We start from the raw sequence: 24707 nt of genomic DNA, 5'->3' as shown, positions 1-24707 counted from the left end.
GGGGTTGGAGAGAGGTGTGTGGAGAGAGGGGGTATGGAGAGAGAGGGTGGAGAGAGGGGCTGGAGAGAGGGGGTGGGGAGATGGGTGTGGAGTGGAGTGGAGAGAGCGGAGTGGAGAGAGCATAGTGGAGAGTGGCGGGTGGAGAGAGGCGGGTGAAGGGGGTGGAGGGAGGGGGTGGAGAGAGAGGGTGGAGAGAGGGGTTTGGAGAGGGGGTGGAGAGAGGGGGTGGAGAGAGAGGGGGTAGAGAGAGGGGGTAGAGAGAGGGGGTATGGAGAGAGTGTGGAGAGAGGGGGGTAGAGAGAGGGGGTTGGAGAGAGGGTGGAGAGAGGGGTATGGAGAGAGGGGAGTGGAGAGAGAAGGGTGGAGAGTGGCGGGTGGAGAGAGGCCGGTAAAGGGGGTGGAGGGAGGGGGTGGAGAGAGAGGGTGGAGAGAGGGGTTTGGAGAGGGGGTGGAGAGAGGGGGTGGAGAGAGAGGGGGTAGAGAGAGGGGGTAGAGAGAGGGGGTTGGAGAGAGGGTGGAGAAGGCGGGTGGAGAGAGGGTGTGGAGAGAGGGTGTGGGGAGAGGGGTGGAAAGAGGAGGTGTAAAGAGAGATGGAGTAGAGAGAGGGAATTGGAGAGAGGGTGGAGAGAGGAGTTTGGAGTGAGGGGTGTGGAGAGAGGAGGGTGGAGAGAGGGGGTTGGAGAGAGGTGTGTGGAGAGAGGGGGTATGGAGAGAGAGGGTGGAGAGAGGGGCTGGAGAGAGGGGGTGGGGAGATGGGTGTGGAGTGGAGTGGAGAGAGCGGAGTGGAGAGAGCATAGTGGAGAGTGGCGGGTGGAGAGAGGCGGGTGAAGGGGGTGGAGGGAGGGGGTGGAGAGAGAGGGTGGAGAGAGGGGTTTGGAGAGGGGGTGGAGAGAGGGGGTGGAGAGAGAGGGGGTAGAGAGAGGGGGTAGAGAGAGGGGGTATGGAGAGAGTGTGGAGAGAGGGGGGTAGAGAGAGGGGATTGGAGAGAGGGTGGAGAGAGGGGTATGGAGAGAGGGGAGTGGAGAGAGAAGGGTGGAGAGTGGCGGGTGGAGAGAGGCCGGTAAAGGGGGTGGAGGGAGGGGGTGGAGAGAGAGGGTGGAGAGAGGAGTTTGGAGAGGGGGTGGAGAGAGGGGGTGGAGAGAGAGGGGGTAGAGAGAGGGGGTAGAGAGAGGGGGTTGGAGAGAGGGTGGAGAAGGCGGGTGGAGAGAGGGTGTGGAGAGAGGGTGTGGGGAGAGGGGTGGAAAGAGGAGGTGTAAAGAGAGATGGAGTAGAGAGAGGGAATTGGAGAGAGGGTGGAGAGAGGAGTTTGGAGTGAGGGGTGTGGAGAGAGGAGGGTGGAGAGAGGCGGGTGGAGAGAGGAGAGTGGAGAGGGGGGTGGGAAAAGAGAGGTGGAGAGAGAGGGTGTACAGTGAGAGGGAGTAGAGAGAGGGGATTGGAGAGGGGGTGGAGAGAGGGGGTGGAGAGAGGGGGTGGAGAGAGAGGGGGCAGAGAGAGGGGGCAGAGAGAGGGGGTTGGAGAGAGGGTGGAGAGAGGGGTTAGAGAGAGAGGGGGTGGAGAGAGGTGGTAGAGAGAGGGGGTTGGAAAGAGGGTAGAGAGAGGGGGGTAGAGAGAGGTGGTTGGAGAGAGGGTGGAGAGAGGGGTATGGAGAGAGGAGAGTGGAGAGAGAAGGGTGGAGAGTGGCGGGTGGAGAGAGGCGGGTGAAGGGGTGGAGGGAGGGGGTGGAGAGAGAGGGTGGAGAGAGGGGTTTGGAGAGGGGATGGAGAGAGGGAGTGGAGAGAGAGGGGGTAGAGAGAGGGGTTAGAGAGAGGGGGTTGGAGAGAGGGTGGAGAGGGGGTATGGAGAGAGGAGAGTGGAGAGAGAAGGGTGGAGAGTGGCGGGTGGAGAGAGGCGGGTGAAGGGGTGGAGGGAGGGGGTGGAGAGAGAGGGTGGAGAGAGGGGTTTGGAGAGGGGGTGGAGAGAGGGGGTGGAGAGAGAGGAGGGTGGAGAGAGGGGGTTGGAGAGAGGGTGGAGAGAGGGGTATGGAGAGAGGAGAGTGGAGAGAGAATGGTGGAGAGGGGCGGAGAGACGGGGTGTGGAGCGACTGGGCGTGGAGAGACGGGGGAGAGAGGAGGGTGGAGAGAGGAGGGTGGAGAGAGGAGGGTGGAGAGAGGGGGTGGAGAGAGGGAGTGGAGAGAGGGGGTTGGAGAGAGGTGTGTGGAAGAAGGGGTGTGGAGAGAGAGGGTGTAGAGACGGGGTGGAGAGAGGAGGGTGGAGAGAGGGGGTGGAGAGAGGAGGGTGGAGAGAGGGGGTGGAGAGCGGAGGTGGAGAGAGGGGTTGGAGAGAGGGGATGGAGAGAGGGGGTGGGGAGAGTGGTGTGGAGAGAGGGGGTGGAGAGAGGGGGTGGAGAGAGGGGGTGGAGCGAGGACGTGGGGAGAGAGGGTCAGGAGAGGGTGGTGGAGAGAGTGGTTTGGAGAGAGTGGTATGGAGGGAGGGGGTGTGGAGAGAGGAGGGTGGAGAGAGGGGGTTGGAGAGAGGTGTGTGGAGAGAGGGGGTATGGAGAGAGAGGGTGAAGAGAGGGGGTGGAGAGAGGGGATGGAGAGAGACGGTGGTGAGAGGGGTGTGGAGAGAGAACGGGTAGAGAGAGGGGTTGGAGAGAGGAGGGTAAAGAGAGGAGAGTGGAGAGAGGGGTGTGGAAGAGAGGGAGGTTGAAAGAGAGGGTGAAGTGAGGGGCATGAAGAGAGCGTGGGTAGGGAGAGGGGGCACAGAGAGCGCGGTGAGGAGAGACGGGCGTGGAGAGAGTGGGATGGAGAGAGAGGGTGGAAAGAGGGGTATGGAGAGAGAGGAGGGTGGAGAGAGGAGGGTGGAGAGAAAGGTGTCGAGAGAAGGGTGTCAAGAGAAGGGTGTCGAGAGAGGGGGCAGAGAGAGGGGGCAGAGAGATGACGGAGAAGATGAGAGAGAGGAGAGAGAGAGTGAAAGAGGGGGAGTTAGAAGTGCGAGCAAGAGAGATGGGTGAGAGAGGGGGCGAGCGAGAGGGAGAGAGGTGTACGTGAGAGTGAGAGAGGGGATGGGAATGAGAGAGAGAATCTGAGAGTGCGAGAGAGAGAGTGTGAGAAGGGGACGAGAGAGAGAGAAATATAGATAGAGAGGGGGGAGAGCGAGATAGGGAGAGATAGAGGGCGAGCCACAGAGAGGGACACGAGGGTGAGGCAGACGAGATCGAGAGAGATCGTCAGGTGAGAGAGAGGGATGAGGTGGAGAGTGTGTGAGGGGATGGGAGCGAGAGTGAATGCGGGGAAGAGAGATAGAGAAGGGGGGTGAGACAGAGAGAGACGGGGGTTGAAAGAGGAGATAGAGAAAGAGAGACAGAGTCTCAGAGAGAGAGAGAGAGACAGAGAGTCAGAGAGTGATAGAGACAGAGAGAGAGAGAGACACAGAGAGAGATGTCTCAGGGAGGGCCAGTACAGTGGATATGAGAGCAGGACCCTCACAAGATGGTGGGAATGAAGCCTAGAATGTTGCTGCTCCTTGCCCAGCTCTGTATCTGTGTCCAGTCTTCCAGATCTGAATATAGAAGTCTACTACGTCCACCCTGTGCTGTTTACTGTGAGTGATCTTACCGACTGTAGGATTTACTGAAGGCTCCAGATCTCACTCTCCATCTCTCTCTGGCTGACCAAGCGTCTTTGATGTGGTTATGGACGAGACAGGAGTTAGGAATTCGGCTGAGACAGGAACATCCTGATGACCTAGAGGAGACAGAGAAACAGACAGAATGGGAAATTAGACTGATGCAGTGAGGGTTACACATGGAGAATGGCACTGAGTCCCACAGAGACCTGGGCAATCCCAGTCTCCCTCCCTGGCCCGTGCTGCTGCGTCTCTCTGGAGTGGAGGATGCTATTGGCTCAGGATCTGGAGTAACTGCAAGAGTGAGAGGCGCGGACAGAGGCAGCAATTAGACCCACACAGTGAGGGATACCACATGGAGAGATACTGAGTGATATCACCAGAGTACAGGAAGGTATCAGGATCACAGAATGGTCATGATGAAAGGGTTGTGATTCATGGTGCACTGGGATGAGTACTCACTGACGGGTGAGCTACGAGTGGGACAGGTGATGGCCTCGTGCTATTCTCACCCGACTGTTCATCCAGAAGTTATTGCCGGTGTCCAGTATACCCATCTAACTGTCCAATATCCTTTCTGGAAGGAAATCTTTTCTAGGCAGCGGGTCTGGCCTACATATGATCCAGACCCAGAGCAATGAGGTTGACTCTCAACAGCATCCTGAAACGATCCTGGAAGCCTCTCGGCTCAAGGGCAGCTCGGGTTGGGAAATACACACTGGCCCAGCCAGAGACAGCAATATCTCACGAGAGAATTAAAACAACCCTGCTGGGAGCAGTGTCCTGGCCAGTCACGGCTTACGTACAGGGCTTTAAACTGACAGAGAGGATGCAGAGAGTTCAGGTGAAAGGAGCTTTCCAAATCCAAACAGAAATGGCAATGTAGCTGAAGACAAACTGAAAGGAACAGGAAGAGACAGAGTTTAACTGAAACTGTACATCAGTGAATTGGACTGTGAGAAGAAATCGTGGAAAGAATCAATCGTAATGTTCTTTTTTTTTGTGCTGGACAAAGTCTCTGCAATGAGGTGGATGGACTGTGGCACAGAGATAAATGAGATTTAGTGGTGACACGGTGAACAAATGGTGGAACATGAATATTCTATCGTACCCATCCTTGAGGGGTCTCAGGGTGTGCAGGATGGGTAACCCTGACAGTAATGGGTAACAAAGGCATTACAGAGAAAGCATTTGGCCTCAGATGATGCAGCTGAATCAGCCTGAATGCAGATATTGGGAAACATGTCACAAAGCCACAAGCAGGAGAACAGTTTTGAGGCTGCCTATTAGCATTTCATTGCTCAACACTTTTACACATTCCAATGAATTCCTGTGTAATGCAAAGGCACTGCGATAATTTTGGGAGACTTCAGTCTTTGTGTAATCTGGGACAGTCACATCGGCAAAAGTTCTCCAAACTCCTCTTTGTTTGTGTCAGTGTTTCTTTGAATAACACATTGTGCAAACGGCCAGGGACGTGACTATCTCAGATCGACCGTTGGGTGACGATGCTGAGTGAAGAAGTAATATCACACTGAGATATCCTCTGGGAAATTGTAGCATAGTGGAATTCAGCGAGATGATGGATTTTTAAAGTGACCATAAAGCACACCCTACAATCACACCCAAAGCCATTGACATGTGCTGAGGGGAGAACTGACCAAGGTAAACAGGGGAAACAGTGAAGTGTGTGGCTGGTAATGAACAGTGGAAAACATTTACAGTTATAGAGATGTACAGCACAGAAACAGACCCTTCGGTCCAACTCATCCACACCACCCACATATCCTAACATAATTTTGTCACATTTGCCAGTACTTGGACCAAATTCCTCTCAACCTTTCCTGTTCGTATCCCCATCCAGATACCTTTTAAATGCATAAATTGTACCCGACTCCACCGCTTCCTCTGGCAGGTCATTCCATACACGCAACACCCTCTACATCAAAACGTTGCCCCTTACATTCCTTTTATATCTTTCCCCTCTCACCCTCAAACTAGGCCCTCCAGTTCTGGACTACTCCACCCCAGGGAAAAAGACCATTTCTGTTCATCCTAACTATGCCTCTCATGGTTTTGTAAGCCTCCTTATGGGTTCCCCCTCAGCCTCAGACATTCCAGAGACAACAGGCCCTGTAGCTCAAATCCTCCAATCCTGGCAGCATCTTTGTAAATCTTTTCTGAGCACTTTCAATTTACACATTATCCTTTCGATAGTGAGGAGACAACAATTGCACGCAATATTCCAAAAGTGGCTTATCCAATGTCCTGTACAGCCAGAAAATGCCCTCCCAACTCTTCGACTCAATGCTCTGATCAGTAAACACAAGCACAGCAAACACCTTCTTCACTATCCTATCGACCCACAATTCTGCTTTCAAGGAATAATGAACCTGCAATCTCAGGTCTCTTTGTTCAGAAACACTCCTTGGGACCTTAACATTAAATGCATCAGTTCTGCGAAGCGTTGCTTTTCCAAAATTCAGCACATCCCATTTATCTAAATTAAACTCCATCTGCCACTTTTCAGCCCATTTGCCCAACTGATCCAGATGTCGTTGTAATGTGAAGTAACATATTTTACTGTCCACTATACCTCCAATTTTGGTGTCATCTGCAAAATTACTAACTATATCTGCTATGTTCACATCAAAATCATTTATATAATTAATGGAAAGTAGTGGACGCAGCACCGATCCTTGTGGCACTCCACTGGTCACAGGCCTCCAGTCTGAAACGCAACGCTCCACAACCACCCTCTGTTTTTTACCTTTAAGACAGTTTTGTATCCAAATGGCTGGGTTTCCCTGTATTCCATGAGATCTATCCTTGCTAACCAAGCTCCCGTGTGGAAACATTTCGAATACCTTATTGAAGTCCCCATCCCTGACTGATCCCTACCGAACACAGCAATCACCCCCTCCTTGAATGATCCCTACCCAACACTGCAATCTCCCCCTTCCTGACTGATCCCTACCCAAAACTGCAATCTCCCCCTCCCTGACTGATCCATACCCAACACTGCACTCACCACCTCCCTGACTGATCCCTACACAACACTGCAATCTCCCCTTCCCTGACTGATCCCTACCCAACACTGCACTCACCCCCTCCCTGACTGATCCCTACCCAACACTGTAATCTCCCCCTCCCTGACTGATCCCTACCCAACACTGCACTCACCCCCTCCTTGACTGATCCCTACCCAACACTGTAATCTCCCCCTCCCTGACTGATCCCTACCCAACACTGCACTCACCCCCTCCCTGACTGATCCCTACCCAACACTGCAATCTCCCCCTCCCTGACTGATCCCTACCCAACACTGCATTCACCCCCTCCCTGACTGATCCCTACCCAACACTGTAATCTCCCCCTCCCTGACTGATCCCTACCCAACACTGCACTCACCCCCTCCTTGACTGATCCCTACCCAACACTGTAATCTCCCCCTCCCTGACTGATCCCTATGCAACACTGCACTCACCCCCTCCCTGACTGATCCCTATACAACACTGCACTCACCCCCTCCCTGACTGATCCCTACCCAACACTGCAATCTCTCCCACCCTGACTGATTCCTACTCAACATTGCAATCTCCCCCTCCCTGACTGATCACAACTCAACACTGTAATCTCCCCTTCCCTGACTAATCCCTACCTAACACTGCAATCAACCCCTTCCGGTCTGATCCCAACCAAAACTTCAATCTCCCCCTCCCTGACTGACCCCTACCCAGCACTTCAATCTCCCCCTCCCTGACTGATCACTACCGAACACTTCAATCTCCCACTCCCTGACTGATCCCTACGCAACAATGCATTCTCCACCTCCCTGACTGATCCCTACCCAACACTGCAATCTCCCCATCCCTGACTTATCCGTACCCAACACTGCAATCTCCCCCTCCCTGACTGATCCCTATCCAACACTGCACTCACCCCCTCCCTGACTGATCGCTAAACACCACTGCAATTTCCCCTCTCCCTGACAGATTCTTACGCAACACTGCAATCTCCCCCTCCCTGACTGATACCTACGCAACACTGCAATCACCCCTTCCCTGACTGATCCCTACACACCATTGCAATTTCCCTTCTCCCTGACAGATTCTTATGCAACACTGCAATCTCCACCTAACTGAATGATCCATACCCAACACTGCAATCTACCCCTCCTCGACTGATCCCTACCCAACTCTGCCATCCCCCCCTCCCTGACTGATCCCGACCCAACACAGCAATCACGCCTCCCTGACTAATCCATACCCAACACTACAATCACATCCTCCCTGATTGATCCCTACCCAACATTGCAAACTCCCCATCCCTGACTGATCCCTTCCCAACACTGCAATCACCCCCTCCCTGACTAATCCCTACCCAACACAGCAATCACCTCGTCCCTGACCGATCCCTACCCAACACTGCACTCACCCACTCCCTGACCGATCCCCACGCAACAGTGTGCTCGCCCCCTCCCTGACTGACCCCAACCCAACACTGCACTCATCCTCTCCCTGACTGATCCCAACCCAACACTGCACTCACCCCCTCCCTGACTGATCCCAACCCAACACTGCAATCTCCCCCTCCTTGAATGATCCCTCCGCAACAGTAAAGCACTCCCTCCCAGACTAATCTCCATCCAACTCTTCAATCTGCCTCTCCTTAACTCGTCCCGACCCAACACAGTAATCTCCCTCACCCTGGCTCATCTCTTAATACCAGTCCCCCTGCCTGACTGATCCCCACCCAACAAAGCAATCTCCCCCTCCCTGACCCATTTCTCCCAGATCAGGTCAGTGAGATGGAAATATTAATATTTAAGCCTGTCCTTTGTTTATTTGACTGTGACAACATTGCGAGAACACTATGTGCTGTAAATCTCCAGAGGGTTAGATAGAGACACTTCGAGGAAGCTTTCCTCCAGATCTAAGTCCTTTCTCAAAATAATCTGGGATATTTACTTGAGAACCGTTTTAGTGAAATTCACTTTGAATCCTTTCTGTGCCTTGCTTCAGTTAACTGGGCACACTGGTAACCTGGGCCGTACTGTTCCCGGGAATTTTGATGGGAGCCAGATTAAATGGAGATTTCTGGGTCCCATTCCTTCACAATAGAAGAGATAAAGTCCCACAAGCGAACATTGAGATGCTGATGGTGTTGTCCAGTTACTTCTAAAAACAAGGTAAACAACCCAACCATAATCTTCGGAGTGAGGTGACGTTGGGGGAGCACTTTGGAACCAGTGGCCATAGTTCTATTAATATTGTAATCATTGTGGAGTGAGACAAAATGTTCCAGAGGTGCTAGTTCTACATTGGGGCAAAGCACATTTTGTTAGACAGCAGCTTGCAGGGGTTGGTTTGAGTAGTTTGTTTGCAGGCAAAGGGACCTCTGGCAAATGGAAGTTCTTTAAATGTGGGATAGCTATAGTTCAAGATGTGTGCGTTCCTGTGAGTGTGGAGAGCAAGGTTGGCATGAATAAGGAACCCTGGGCGACAAGAGACTTTGAGGCTTTAACCAGAAAAATAAGCAGGCATGGCTCAGGTACAGGCAACTGGGGTCAAGGGAATCCCTGGGGATATATAGGGGATACAAGAGTTTACAGAAGAAGGAAATCAGGACGGCAGATGACCTTGGCTAAGACATTTTGGTAAATCCAAAGAGATTCTTGAAGTATATTAAAGGAAAAAGCATAACGAGAGAGAGAATGGGACATGTATATGCAGAATCGCGGAGTTATTTCTCCTCTGTGTTGATCGTGGAGAAGGACATGAAGACTTGGGAACTTGGGGAAGTTAGTGATGATCTCTTGGGCACAATCCATATCACAGGAGAGGAAGTGTTAAATGCATTAGAATGTATGAGAGTGGATAAATCTCCTAGACCTGACCAAATGTATCCAACAACACTGCAAGAAATGGTGGGGTCCCTGGCTGATCTTTTTGCATCATCTTTAGCCAGGGTGCGGTCCTGGAAGATTAGAGGGCAGCAAATGTTGTGCCGTTATTCGAGAAGGGCTGCAAAGAAAAAAACCTGGGAACTACAAATCAGTAAACTGAACATGTGTGGTCAGTAAGTTACTTGAGAAGATTCTGAGAGATTAGATCTACATGCATTTGGAAATATAGCATTTGATTGGGAGTGGTAAGCAAAGCCTTGTGCGTGGGAGACTGTGCCTCACAAATTTGTTAGCGTTCTTTGATGAAGTGATCAGGAAGGTTGTCAAGGGCAGGCCAGTTACACGTAGCCTCTACAGGTTTCAGTAAGGCCTTTGATAAGGTTCCACATGATACATCGCTCTGGAAGGTTAGATCGCATGGAATGCAGGGTGGGGTTGGCAAACTGGGTACACAATTGGCTTGATGGTAGGAAGCAGAGGGTAACAGTCCGACTGAAGGCCTGAGACTAGTGGTGTGCCTCAGTGGTCATAGAATCATAGAATCGCTCCTTTGTGGAAACAGGCCCTTCAGCCCAACAAGTCCACTGGCCCTCTGAAGACTATTCCACCCAAACCCATTCCCGTACCCTGTTACTCTACGTTTACCCCTGATTAATGCAACTTGCTTACACATCCATGAACACTATAGACAATTGAGCATGGTCCAATTGATCTAACCTGCTCATCTTTGGGTTGTGGGAGGAAACCGGAGCACCCAGCGGAAACCCATGCAGACATGGGGAGAACGTACAAACTCAGTTGGTGTGGCATGGTTGCTCAGTGGTTGGCACTGCTGCATCACAGCGCCAGGGACCCGGGTTCGACTCCAGCCTCGGGTGACTGTCTGTGTGAAGTTTTCACATTCTCCCTGTGTCTGCGTGGGTTTCCTCTGGGGCTCCCGTTTCCTCCTACAATCCAAAATGTGCAGGTTAGATGAATTGGCCGTGTTTAATTGCCCATAGTGCTAGGTGCATTCGTCAAGAGTAAATATTGGGTAGGGAGAATGGCTCTTGGTGGGTTACTGTTCGGCAGGACTTGTTGGGCCAAATAGCCTGTTTCCATACTGTAGGAAATTTAATTCTAACAGGATTTAACCCAAACAGGCCATCCTGTGAGGTTGGAATTGAACCCAGATCCACGGTGCTGTGAGGCAACAGTGCTAACCACTGAGCAACTGAGCTGGTCAGTGCTAGGCCCACTACTGTTTGTTATCGATATCAATGATTTGGATGAGGATGTTTAAGGCATGATTAGAAAGTTTTCAGATTACACTAAAATAAATGAGGAAGGTTCTCAGCAATTGCAACAGGGCCTTGATCAGCTGGGGAATTGGGCTGAGAAATGGTAAATGGAGTTTAATACAGACAAGGGCGATATCGAGCATTTTGGAAAGTCCAATCAAGACAGGGGTTTCATGGTGAATAGTTGGGCCTGAAAGAGTGTCGTGGGACAGAGGGACCTTGGATTCCAGGTGCACGGTTCTCTGAACTCAGGTAGACAGGGCAGTGAAGAAGGCTTTTGGCACACTGGGCCCTTGATCAGTCAGGGCATGGAATATCGAAGTTGGGAATTTCTGTTGCAGTTGTACAGGATTCAGTTTTGGCCAAATTGCTATCGGAAGGATGTTATTAAACTGGAAAGAGTGCAGACGAAATTTACAAGGATGTTGCCAGAACTCAACTAGACAGTTATAGAGAGTGTAAAAACAATGACTGCTGATGCTGGAAACCAGATTCTGGATCAGTGGTGCTGGAAGAACACAGCAATTCAGGCAGCATCCGAGGACAGGCAAAATCGACGTTTCGGGCAAAAGCCCTTCATCAGGCAGCGAAGGATTCCTGGTACAGGAGCTGGGGTGAGAAGCCCATAGAGAACTGGGAATGGAAGCTGGAAAGCTCTCTCCACTGCCGATAGCCTGGAGGACCCCCGGCCGGGATAAGGCAGCTGGGATCCGGTCACCTTAGGGAAACCTACAGGCCGTGACCAAGCTAGGTCTCCGACACAATAAGCAGGACAGAAAGTTACACGAAAATATCAACCACATGGGACTACTCCAGTAACAATTGGGAAGAGCCCAATCCAGTGAAACGAGGGCCTCTGGGGATGGGGACAATCTGGAAAGACAGTGTATGAGCTTCAAACAGCTACATGGGTCCTCTACACCTGCAACACGGAGCAATATACATCAGGCCCTAGTAGGAGGTGCCAGGAGCAAATACACTGCCAAGGGAACCCGGGCTTCTCCCAGAATGGGATAATGTGTGACTTTGGTGTTCTACCTCCCCAGGGAGATAATGACAGGCCCCACACTGACACATCCACACCCGCCCACAGACGGGTACTCCCACTGCCTTTCTTCCAGGTAACTGCACCTTTTGCCCCCAGCCCTGACCCACAGCCGAACTCAGAATCCATGCATCCTGTGGTTGTCCAGTGTCAAACAGCTGATTGTCTCACTCTGTACACAACAGCCAGTCCAGGCACCCAGCTGGTGGACAGCACCAAAAAGATCCCATCTCTGACCCAGATACATGTTTGAATGAGATTGACCGACAGTCTGTCATACACAGAGTGGACGCTGAGGAGCAAACCAAATTAATCACCATGTGCCTTATTGCAGCAGGCAATTCAGCCCTCCCTGAGGGCCAACAGCTAGGGAGGGGCATCCATGATAAGATGAAGGCAGCGGTCCTCACTGCTCGAGGGCAAGAATAAGGCAGAGGCGCTGCATAAATGCGGAATAACAACCAGGGGATGACCCTCCCCTCCCCCTGTCTGCTTCGTCTAGAAACTCTGAGGTCAATTTGTCTGGAATTTTGGGGCTATGAACTGCACCTCTCTTAGCGATGAGAAACTGGGCCGAACCTTTGTCTCCCATGTCTCAGAAAGAAGGAGGGACACCTGGGATTTGACCCCTCAGATGCCCCTGTAACGAGGCTTGGGCCCTCTGCTAATTAATTGCAGAATAGGAAGTTGACTTTAGGGATTTCCACATTGTGGTACAGAGGCTCAGGGATCACAAGCGATTGGTGCGATTTCCTCAAGAACGGGTGCATGGTAGTGAACTATTGAGCACCAGCCCAGAAAAGGGGTCCGAGTTCAAACAGTGATATCCCAGGAAACCAACCAGGGAGAATTCCTCAGGAACAAAATTAAAAACAGACTGAGACCAGGAGTGAAGGCTCCCCCCCAGCTTGTCCCATACACACCAGGTTCTCGCAATGGACTAGTCACTAAACCCACAAACAATACCTTGTTCACTAACAGTTATCACAAACTGATGCCAATCATAATGAATGCATCAGGGATTCAGTAACCAGAGTAATGTCCTTCCCCATAAAAATGATTATGTTGCCACATGACCCACAGGATAAGGGGTGAGGGACAGGGAAATATGAGGGAAATCCCTGAACAGCAATTAGCAGATGAAAGAAAAGGGAACTCATCAATGATTTAGCCACAGTATACAAGTCCACTCCCAGGGCAGGAGTATTGTCGGTCAGTATGCTGACTTGGCTGAATAAACTCAGGATCCTGACCCAACAATTCTCGAATGAGCCTGGAAAATACTGAATACAGAAAAACCAGAGGAGACCATGGGACAACTGGTGGAGAATCAGGCTAACTATCACTTAGTGACCAGACTGGGGGGTCATGCCAACACGATTAACCAGATCACCAACGGCCCAAAAGGAGAAGACGGTGAGCAGTAAAACCACACCCTGTGCAGAATCTACGGTAACGGGATGGTGGAACAGCTGAGGGAGGAGCTCAAGCAGGCCAGCCAAGGGAAAGTCCCATCCCGGGTTAGTGGTAAACAGCGTAAATATTTGTTCCAGGAGGACACCCACAACCAGCATCTCTCACTGTGAGTGACAGCAGCTCACCAAGGGCTGGGTTAATGACAGCTGTAAGGACATTCTCATTGGGACACTCGGTTTGGTGCGAGGTGTGGGATATAGGTAAAGTAGTGTTATTTCTGCAATTATAATTACTTATGGAAGGTAAATGCACTCACACCAGTGTATATTTGTTTCACCGAAGAACTGAGGAAAAAGAATAAAAACTATGTGGAGGAAATATATAATTGTTATTGTATTAGCTAAAATGTGCATACAAGAATGAAATGTGCCTGCTAACAACGGTAGACAAATAGATAAGGTGCTGTGAGGATGTAGGTTAAGTCAGATACGTTTGTACAAGCAGTAGTTGTAAGCATCTGTTTCCCACTTTTGCAAAAACACAAAAACAAACCCCAATTAAAAGGTCATAAGGATCAATATGGTTGGGGAAAGGGAGGAAATGTCACAAGGGGGTGGGGGGGAATAGATGATAGTGAAGGAGGATATACCTAACAATGGGCCACAGCAGGATGTGGTGAAATGGCCGAGTAAAACTTGTACTTTGTTATGCAAAAGGCAAGAGATAAACAATAGTAATGGGCACCAGGTTTGGAGTAGTGAATCCTATATAAGGTATGTATTTGCTAAACTCTGTGTGCCCTATTCCCGGCACCAAGCTTGCAAGCGTATAATAAACATACTGATTGCTTCAGATCTTGTCTTGGGCTGAAATTATTGAAGTGAGTGATCTTTGTTTCTCACACCAAGTGACAAAGTTAGGATGAAGTCCAAATTATGTGAGTTGTGCAAAATGGTATTTGTTTGGGTTACCATGAATCCATCCCACATACTGTGGAGATAGAAGGAACAGGGACCACCTCTAAGTAAATGTGAAGGAACAGGCCATACTATCACATGCCCATAGCCTGTCATCCATAAATTTGGCTCGTCTCACATCAAGCTGTGGTCCTAACTGCACTCATCTTGATATATCTTGGGGTATTGGTGGTTATGATTGCGGTTGCAACAGATGGGTACCATCATTATGCATAATGCCTGGACACACTCACAGGGACTATAAGGCTGATAGAATTCTCAGAGAATTCTTCTCAGGAGGGAATTCCAGGATTTGAGCCATCATTTCTCATCCCCTTGTATTTATTCTGATCACTTTCTCTGCATCAGAATTCTGTACGTATTATTGGAATGCTATATTTTTTGTAGAAGCAGTTAGGAGAGCCACAGTCGCTCACTGGTTAGCACTGTTGTCTCACAGCGCCAGAAACCTGGGCTCGATTCCACCCTCGAGCGACTGTCTGTGTGGAGTTTGCACGTTCTCCCCACATCTGCATGGGTTTCCTCCCACAGTCCAAAGATGCGCGTGTTAGACAAATTGGCCATGTAAAATTGTCCATAGTTTCTAGGGATATTCAGGCAAGTTGAATAGCCATGGGAAATGCAGGGTTTCAGGGATATCATGGGGGTGGTGGAATCTGATTTGGATTATCTTCAGAGGGTCATTGTGGACTCGATGGGCTGAAGGACCTGTTTCTGCTGTGTAGGGATTCTATGATTCATTTCTTTCATATCAAATATCAGCCATATGATGATAGGTTTGACCAATGTACATGATGGCTTTCGCTCAGACAGCTGGCTACTCTGACAACAAGCATACCCAGCGTTTAAAATCAGGTTTGCAATTCATTATATAAGCTTATTTCCATCTAAATGGATGAGTTGGGTGAAATGTCACATCCTCCTGGCTAAAGCACAGATAGACAGCCAAGGTATATTGGCCAAGTAAATCTCCCAGATCACAAAACCCACACTCCAGGCACAGTGCAAACACAGCAGCCAAATGGTAATGTCATCAGCATAATGTAAAAGGCAACATTTCTCCAAGACAGACATATCCCTAACATGGTCTCCACCAAACAAAGGAGGGCCCAGACAGGAAGGTACCGGGTCCTGCTACACAAAGAAACTGACAGTAACAAGCCATCCAAATGGTTGGAAATATTTCAAACTATTAGCTAATTCTCATAACTGGCCAGAACTGCAGAAAGTTCCGGAAAATCATCCAGAAATGGACATAGAAAGGGTTCACCTGCAGGCTGATGTCTTGAATCTTCTAGAGGCCATCTGAGGAGACCAGCATGGCAAGAGACAGACAGACAGAGAGACACAGAAAGAAAGCAGCTTCGCAGACCCAAAGACAGTTCCAGAGAGGGAGAGATAGAAAGACAGTTTAAAGCAAACCCCAGAAACATGGGAGAGAGGGAGTGTGCAAAACCATTGAGAGAGAGATAGAGCTAGAAACAACTGGAATAATGTGTGTCACTCCTTCAGTCTGTCCATGCTTTAACTCATGTTTGTCGCACTTTGACCGTCCTTCTCCCCCTCTCTCTGTCCTTCTCTCTCTGCCTGTCTCTCTCTCTCTCACTCACTGCCTTTTTCTAACTCTCCCTTTCCCTGTCTCTCTCTGCCCATCTTACTCTCATCTCTGTCCCCACTCTCTCTTTTTCTTGCCCTCCCTTTCTCTCTCTTCCCTATTTCAGACCTGAAAGTGCTCACCCAATTTTGAACCCCCTCAAAAATATTTTGCCCCCATTTTCACTCTCCTCCAAAATGTATCCCCTTTCCCAAATATCTTCCCTCCCAAGTAATTGCCTCACCAAATGTGCCCCACTCAAATATTGTGCTGCCCACAACATTGCTGTGAGCCCCACTCCCTGGGGCAGAGGGAAATGAGTGGAAAAGTGTGGAGCTGGAAAAGCCCAGCAGGTCAGGCCTGGACCATCGATTCTCCTTCCTGACCTGCTGTGCTTCCCCAGCTCCACACTTTGTGACTCTGACTCTCCAGCAACTGCAATCCTCACTTTCTCACACCGGTAAATGAGTCAGTGTTGACTGACTGGCCTGTGACTGTTTTAATGCACAGCAAAATCCCAGTCCCAGAATTACAGAAGATTTGCATCACAGATGGAATCCTTTCTGCCCATTATGCCCCCTCCCCCATTAAATGATCCTGGACTTGTTCACGATCCTCAGGATTGGCCCCTGAATGGCCTCATTGACTATCCTTCATGTAGAGACCTCTTTTCTACCCTGTCTCAGACTTTGCATCACATACTATCCTACCCCCATCTCTCTCTCACAACAGCCCCTCCTTTCTCCACCAACCCCAAAAGCCCATCACACCGTCCCCCTGTCTCTGGCTGTCCCACTCCCTCCTTGTCCCCACTTTCCCCCTTCCCATGAAGACTCTCATAGTGCAGAGACGAACTCACCTTTTGACTGACTACTGTAATGCACAGAAAGATCCCACTCTGAAACCATCGCCAATTACACACATATACTTTTCCCGCCATAGACGTCCTTCACTTTCTCTCCCTCTCTCTCACTCTGTCCTTCTCTCACTCTCTCTGTTTCCCTGACTCTCACTGCCCATCTCTCTCCCCACACTTTCTCCATCTCCACTCTCTCCATGTCTCTCTCGCTTTTTGTCACTCTCCCTCTTTTTCTTTTTCTCTATTTCAGACTCACTCAGAAAAGTACTCCATGTTCCTTCCACTCCCCCCCCCCCCCACAGTTGGGGTAAATCCTGGGAGAGACCATTCACAGAGGCAAACTCTTCCCATTGCCCCTTCCCCAGTCATTGGGACAGAGCAGAGGTGTCCAGGGAAAAAGAGCAAGAGAAACTACAGGAGAAACAGAGATGGACAGACAGAGAGAGGGAGGGAGAGAACAAGTGAAAGACAGGCAGGCAGATAGAGGGTGAGAAAGTGAGAAGAACTGAGAGAGAGCAGGAGAGAGACAGAGAGAGAGAGAGAGAGAGAGAGAGTGAAACCCCAGGAAGACAAATACAATGGCAGACAGATACAACATGAAAATTGGGGAGAAAGACATGAAGAGAAGGTCAGACAGACAGTAAGACAGAAATTCCAGGGAGTGATATAGGACAGACAGAGAGAGAGGAGTTGCAACAGCAGAGAGATAGAGCTGAGAGAGTTGGGTGATGGTCGGAGGTGGGGGTGGGGGGAGGTGGGTTTAGAGTTGCTCCGATGCAGCGAGAATGATGTACAGGCAAGAATAGCAAGATCCCACAGAACTGAGAGATAGATGCAGAAAGAGATGAGCAAGGTGTTGGTTTTGTGAAAGATTGAATGATTTAGCATTCCTGAAAAACCTGATGAGGTGACCAAGGCGGGAAAGGGAATCTACCGGGAAATGTAAACAGGGCAGAGACGTGAAGGATATTGAGAGATAGGGATGGAAGGAAAGATGTGGGAGAGAGAGCTGGGAACACAGAAATAGACAGGAGAGCTGCAGTGAGAGAGGGAAGCAGTGAGATCGGTGGGATCAGACCCCTCTCTAGCATTTTGCTCATTTGTCTCTCCCCAATCCAGAGCTCACCCCTTGTAGCAAAATTCCCACAGACAGCCTGAATCCCACAATTCCTGTGTGTGTGTGTGTGTGTGTGTTCGCTCTCTCTGATTCCAGCTCCTGTCTGATGATTACTCATAGCAGAATAATTTGATTCTCTGTCTCTGTATAGTCCTGGTTTCAGCTCCCAAATCAAATGTTGAATCATCTATGATCCTATTGAATAGCAGAGCAGGCTCGAGGGGGTGGATTTTTTTTTTAGATTAGATTACTTACAGTGTGGAAACAGGCCCTTCGGCCCAACAAGTCCACACCGACCCGCCGAAGTGTATACCACCCAGACCCATACTCCTACATTTACCCCTTCACCTAACACTACGGACAATTTAGCATGGCCAATTGACCTAACCTGCACATTTTTGGATTGTAAGGTGGAGCAGGCCAGTCTCAGGGATGCAAACAGCAGGTCGGGTCTGCTCTGTCCTTCAGCTCCATTTCAGAAGGCCACGTGGGCGGGAACTGTTTCCTTCATCAGCTCCCTGTGCTCTCCCTTCTGCGTTAGGGTGGGGGCTGAATGGCCTTGCTCCTGGCTCCTATTGAGGTGCAGGCTGGCTATGATTTGGTTATACAGGGCACGTCCCTGGAGTGAGGTCGGTTAGCTCAGTTGGTGGGGAGTTAACTTACCACACTTGCTAGAGTTACTCTGAAGGACTCTCCTTCCAAACCTCCCCCCTCAGCTGGGCCATGGTGACCCTCTGATTAAATGCCCACCAGACACCGCTCTGTAATGAGGAGCTGTCCCATGCTCTGTTAAGACTATGGTGACATTACATTGTTTTGCAGCTGAAGCACTGTGTGCAGGACTCGTCACTATACAGCAAGAGGGATGTTAGTGTGTGTGGAAGGTTTACTGGATGAATCCCCACTGGAATGAATAGCACTCTCTTTCCCCCAGTTAAGTCACTTACAGCTTTTGTGTTTTTGGAGACACAAGGACCAATTCACCTGAAACAGCAGCTGGGCACGCAATAAGACTGGATAGTTTACGCACACAGACACTCTCTCTCTCTCTCTCTCTCTTTCTCTCTCTCTCCCTCTCTCAGACACTCACTCTCTCAAACACACACGCACTCACTCCCTCAAACACATACACACACGCTCTCTCTCTCACACACACACTCTCACTCCCTCAAACACATACACACACTCTCTTCACACAAACACACATTCCTCTCTCTCACACACACGCACGCAAACACACACATCTACAAACACATACTATCTCACAGACACATGCAGACACAGAGAGATACACACACATGCACTCTCTCACACACACGGACACACACTTGCTCTCTGTCTCTCTCTCTCTCTCACACACGCACACAACCACGATTACTGTACAAACATGGAGGAAGGTTCGATGGAGAGATTATTTCTCCTAGGACTGAAACCTGATCTCGCATAATGACTGCTCAAGGGAGACAGACAGCAACTGCAAATGACTTGTTGGATCTTCCTGTGTACCTCTTCTTGCATCCACAGCGTTGTTCTGTTTGGGTGCCTACTTTTCTAAAGCGTCTCCAAGCAACAAAAGACCATAGATCGACAACAGTTTTCCTCCAATCCATGTTTAAGACACATGGTGATTCTATTTTTCACTGTTTGTTTAAAAAGATCTGAATCTTCTAAAATGGAAGTGGCCCCCATCCCAAATTACGACACCAGTGTGCCTTGCGGACCCTGAGGAAATGATCAGGGAAGTGTATCTGTACCTTCCTACCTTCTGCACCTTGTACCGCCAGATAGTGCTCCCTCATACCTCAGAAAGCACCACTCTATTGTGTTTAACCCCAACGTCCCTCAGACAGTACCTCCACAAAACATTCACACCCTCAACACCTCAGAACACAGCCCAGCCCACCCCTCACACTGCGTTCATCCACAAACCCATTCAGACTGTAAGGACCCACGTCCACCACAGTCCAAGGTTGCAGCCCTGGTCCTCAGAACATTATTGGGTCCCTGGATTAATCGTACAATTCCTACAGTGTAAAATCAAGCCATTCGGCCCATCAGGTCCGCACCGACCGTCTGAAAAGCATCCCATCTACACTCACACTCTCTATTCTATCCCTGTAATTCTGCATTTCCCATGCCCACCCATCTAACCTTCACATCTTTGGACTGTGGGAGGAAACCGGAGCACCCGGAGGAAACCCACAGATACAGGGAGAATGTGTAAACTCCACACAGACAGTGGCCGGGAGCTGGAATCAAAGTTGCATCCTTAGTGCTGTGAGGAAGCAGTGCTAATCACTGAGGCACCGTGCTGTCCTCGCTCCTTAGATATCATGTCATCTAACCTTTTACTAAGCAGTCTTCCATGTGAAACCTACTCATCTATCTTCTCGGTCAACACATCAGAAACTCAATCAAGTTGGACAAACCATTTCCACAAGCAATGCTGACCATGCCTAATCAATTCTTGCTTTTCCAAATGCATGTAAGTTGTCTCTCAGAATGCCCTCCAACAGCTTATCCACCACTGCCATCAGGGTCACAGCTCCATAGCTCAATGGCTGTTCATTGCAGCCTTACTTCAATAATAACACATTATTAATCACACTCCAGTCTTCAGGCACCTCAACCGTTGTCACTGATTGGTCCATCTGACAAGGCCATCTCCATTCTTCTGTAACCTTAGGCTGTCCTCCTCAGTATTTATCACGCCACCAATCTTCATATCATTCATGAACCCATTGATTAACCCTCTACCATTCAAATCTAAAGCTTTTCTATCAGCCACATCAGCAAGACCCCAGCAGTGACACATGAACAGACAGAGATTTCTAACTGGGCCATCGCTGTCTGCTTCCTGCCACTCAGCATTCTGCGCCAAATTCCTTGGATCTTGAGTTTTGATGTTCACTATCAGTTTCCATTATGGGTCCTGATAAAAGCCTGACTGACCTCCAAGCAGGCGACAGGAATGTATTCCCCTTATTTACACTCCTGGTCACCTCCTTAAAAAGTGCAATCCCATTGGTCAGACCTGAGCTCCCCTTAACAGAACCATTCTGACTGTTCTTTATGAACTCCAGTCTCTGTAAATGCTGATTAATTCTATCTCCCAAAATTGCTTCCAACAGACGCCCCACCCACGACATTAGCCTGACTGGCCTGTAGCTGCCTGGTATATACCATGTTCCTTCTTGAATAACAGTACCACATGGTCAGTCCGACGACACGTCTCCTATGGCTAGAGGGGATTTGAAAATATTTGCAAGTGTATCTGCTATTTCCTCTATCACATCATTCGGTAAACTGAGATATATTTCCACCGTCTTTGGAGATTTATTGGGTTGCAAGATGGCCAGACCACTCAGAACCATCTTTGTCCATATATATGCGAATTCATTTAATTTTATCACAGAGCATCTCCACGATTTCATACCGTAACTGTCCCAATGAGCATTGACATCATGCATCCATTCACTACAGCCTCTGCGTCCATGCACAAATTCTCACTGTGTTCCATAACCTACTCTTTCTCTCATTATCAATTCACCCTTAATGCAATTAGCCTGCGATATGATTTGGCAGAGTGTGGAATGTCATTCTGGGTGTGGATTAGCATTGGGAAGCTCAGATTTAAGGAACACACGACTGTACTGAGTGTGGGGCAGTGGGATTCACTTGGGATGAGCACACAGAAGCTGATGAATTAACCTCAGACCTGCAGCATGAAAATTTCCCTTTGAGCTGACAGGTCAGTCACGCGAAATGAAAACTCGATCCCTGGGAAAAGAGGGTGGAACCTCTTCAGGTTCAAGAACCAAATTAAGACGCTCTGCTTGAATATGGAATCTGGACGTAGGGATCATTCTGAGCAGGGTAAAAAGGACGCAGAGGCAGAAATGTACTGAACAATTTTAGATATTCCTCTTAGACCACAAGACATGGGAGCAGAAATTAGGCCATTCAGCCTATCTGATCGTGTGGCACTCACTCAGTACTGACTCTCTTACAGTGCAGGTATCTCCCAGACTGATGCACTGACAGTGCAGCACTCCCTCAGTACTGACCATCTGACAGTGTGACACTCCATCAGTACTGACCCTCTGACCGTGCAGCGCTCCCTCAGCACTGCTCCTTTGACACTACAGCACGCCCTCAGAAATGATATTCTGACACAACAGCATTCCCTCAGTACTGAGCCTCTGACTCTGCAGCACTCTGTTTGTATTGACATTTCTACAGTGCAGCATTCCCTCAGTACTGACATTTCTCCTGTGTGGCATTCCCCCGGTTGTGACCCTCCGATAACGCGGCATTCCCTCAGTACTGACCTTCCGACAGAGCAGAACTCCTTCAGTACTAACACTCTGACAGTGCGGCACTTGTGATAGTCCAGCAATCCCTCAGTACTGACTCTTTGGCAGTGTAGCAGTCCCTCAGTACTGACCCTCTGAAACAACACTCCCTCAGAACTGACACACTGACCGTGTAGCGCTCCCTCAGTAATGACCTTTTGACAGTACATCACTCTCTCAGTACTGACCCTCTGGCAATGCAGCAGTCTCTCAGTACTAACTGTCCGACACATAGTGTGGTGCTCCCTCAGTACTGACCCCCTCACAGCGCGGTGATCCCTCAGTACTAACCCCCTCAGAGTATGGTGCTCCCTCAGTTCTAACTCTTTCACTGTGCAGCGCTCCCTCAGTAGCAACCCTCTCACAGTGCGACACTCTGACAGCATGGCCATCCATTAGTACTGACCCTTTGAGAGTGCGCACTTCATCATTACTGACCCTCTCACTGCACAGCAATCACCCCGTCCTGACTCTCTGACAATGCTGCAATCCCTCCGTCCTGACCCTCTGACAATGCTGCACTCCCTCCACACTGATCCTCTGACAACACAGCACACCCTCCACACTGATCTTCTGACAATACAGCACTCCCTCCACACTGATCCTCTGATAGTGATGCACTCCCTCAAGACTGACTCTCTGACAGTGTGGAGGTGGCCCTGTACTGACCCTTCCGACAGTGTGGCCCAATCTCAGGACAAAACCGCTGACAGTACAGCACTCCATCAGAACTGACCCTCTGACAATGTAGCACTCCCTCAGTACTGACCCATTGACAGTTTAGCACTCCCCTCAGCACTGACCCATTGACAGTGTAGCACTCCATCAGTACAACCGTCTGTCTTGGTCCTGCACCTCTGACAGTCCAGCAGTGCCTCAGTACTGACCATCTGACAGTGCAGCACTCACTCAGTACTGTACCTCTGACAGTGCAGCACTCCCTCAGTACTGACCATCTGACAGTGCAGCAGTCCCTCAGTACTGACCCTCTGAGAATGCAGCACTCCCTCAGTACTGACCCTCTGAGAGTGCAGTACTCCCTCAGTACTGAACCTCCGACAGTGCAGCACACCCTCAGTGTTGACCCTCCGACAGTGCAGCACTCCCTCAGTACTGAACCTCTGACAGTGTGGTGCTCCCTCAGTACTGACCCTCCGACAGTGCAGCACACCCTCAGTGTTGACCCTCCGACAGTGCAGCACTCCCTCAGTACTGACCCTCTTTTTTTCTATTTCTTAGAGTCTTGTGGAAATTTGGGGACTTAGGGGTTTTCAGATTCTGAGGAAGCATGAGAGAGACACACAAACCAAACCCTGGCTGAAACTCTCTGCAATAGACTATTCAGAGGCACAGAGTCACAGAGGTGCACAGCTTGGAACCAGTCCCTCCTGTCCAACTCATCCATACCAACCAGGTATTCTCATCTCATTTCATTCCATTAGCTAGCACTTGGCTGATGTCCCTCTAAACCCTTCTTATTCACATACTCATCCTGATTCCTTTTAAATGTCGCAATTATACCAGCCCCCATCACTTCCTCTAGCAGCTACCTGCATGCCCTTGAATAAGTGCTCAAACATTCATACTGTCGATACAAACTCTAATAAACACCAACCTGCGAAATACTATCATTGTCATTTTCAACCCACGCTTTGATTCTCCATTATGCTGATTTCAACACAGGTAATGAAACAGTCTTAGTGACCATCCACCGTGACCCTGTAATAAAACTTATTTTTAAATGTGGCTTGTATGTGATTACCACACCCTCTAATAGTTGCCTGGAAGGTGGGGGTGAGCTGTACTCTCCTGCTGCAGTCCTTGGGTGTCCCACAGTGATGGAAGGGAGGAAGCTCCGGGATTTTGACATGAACCATGTAAAGAGCACTCTTACTGGAGTGCCTTTTTTAAAAAAATTGGGAATTTAATGTAGACCAGGAGGACCCGAGAGCTGCTGTCTTGTCAGAGAGAGGGGACTGGTCGGTCACACACCTCAGGTGAGGGGCGAGGTTGAGAAACTGGGGCCTTCATTGTAATTTCAGACGTGATAGAGATTGTGCCAACAATGTTGGCATCACGAACCTGTTAGCTGTAGTAACTGACCCTCCTTTGTAGCAGAGGGATTCAATCCCTTGAACAGAGCAAGCTTGAGAATTTAACACGAAAATTAATTTGTACGGACGCGTTGGAAACCTGACACATCAATACAGAGATTGCTGAAGAAGCTAAGCATGTCCGGCAGCATCTCTGAAGGGAGAGGGAGAAAGAGACAGAGAGAGAGTTCACCTTTCAATCCAGTGATTTGTGCGGGAAAGTTCCTTCAGAACAGACCGTTTTGAGGAATGGTCACTTAAAATGTGAATTGTTCGTCTCTTTCTTCACAATTGCTACTGATTATCCCCAGCCATCTGTTTGCTTGAGAATTTGATGTCACCTGATCCAAGCGTCACTGAGTAATTCAGTCTGTGTTCAATGCCCTGACGCTGCTACTGCTGCAAGTTGTCTAACAGGTTTAAGGCTGTGTAAGGTATTGTATTCGGAGGGCGGGGT

This window comes from Chiloscyllium plagiosum, unplaced genomic scaffold, assembly GCF_037043375.1.
Source record: "Chiloscyllium plagiosum isolate Xiang-an unplaced genomic scaffold, Cpla_swu_hap1 HiC_scaffold_29, whole genome shotgun sequence".
NCBI lineage: Eukaryota > Metazoa > Chordata > Chondrichthyes > Orectolobiformes > Hemiscylliidae > Chiloscyllium > Chiloscyllium plagiosum.
Note: the sequence above shows the minus strand (reverse complement) of the source record.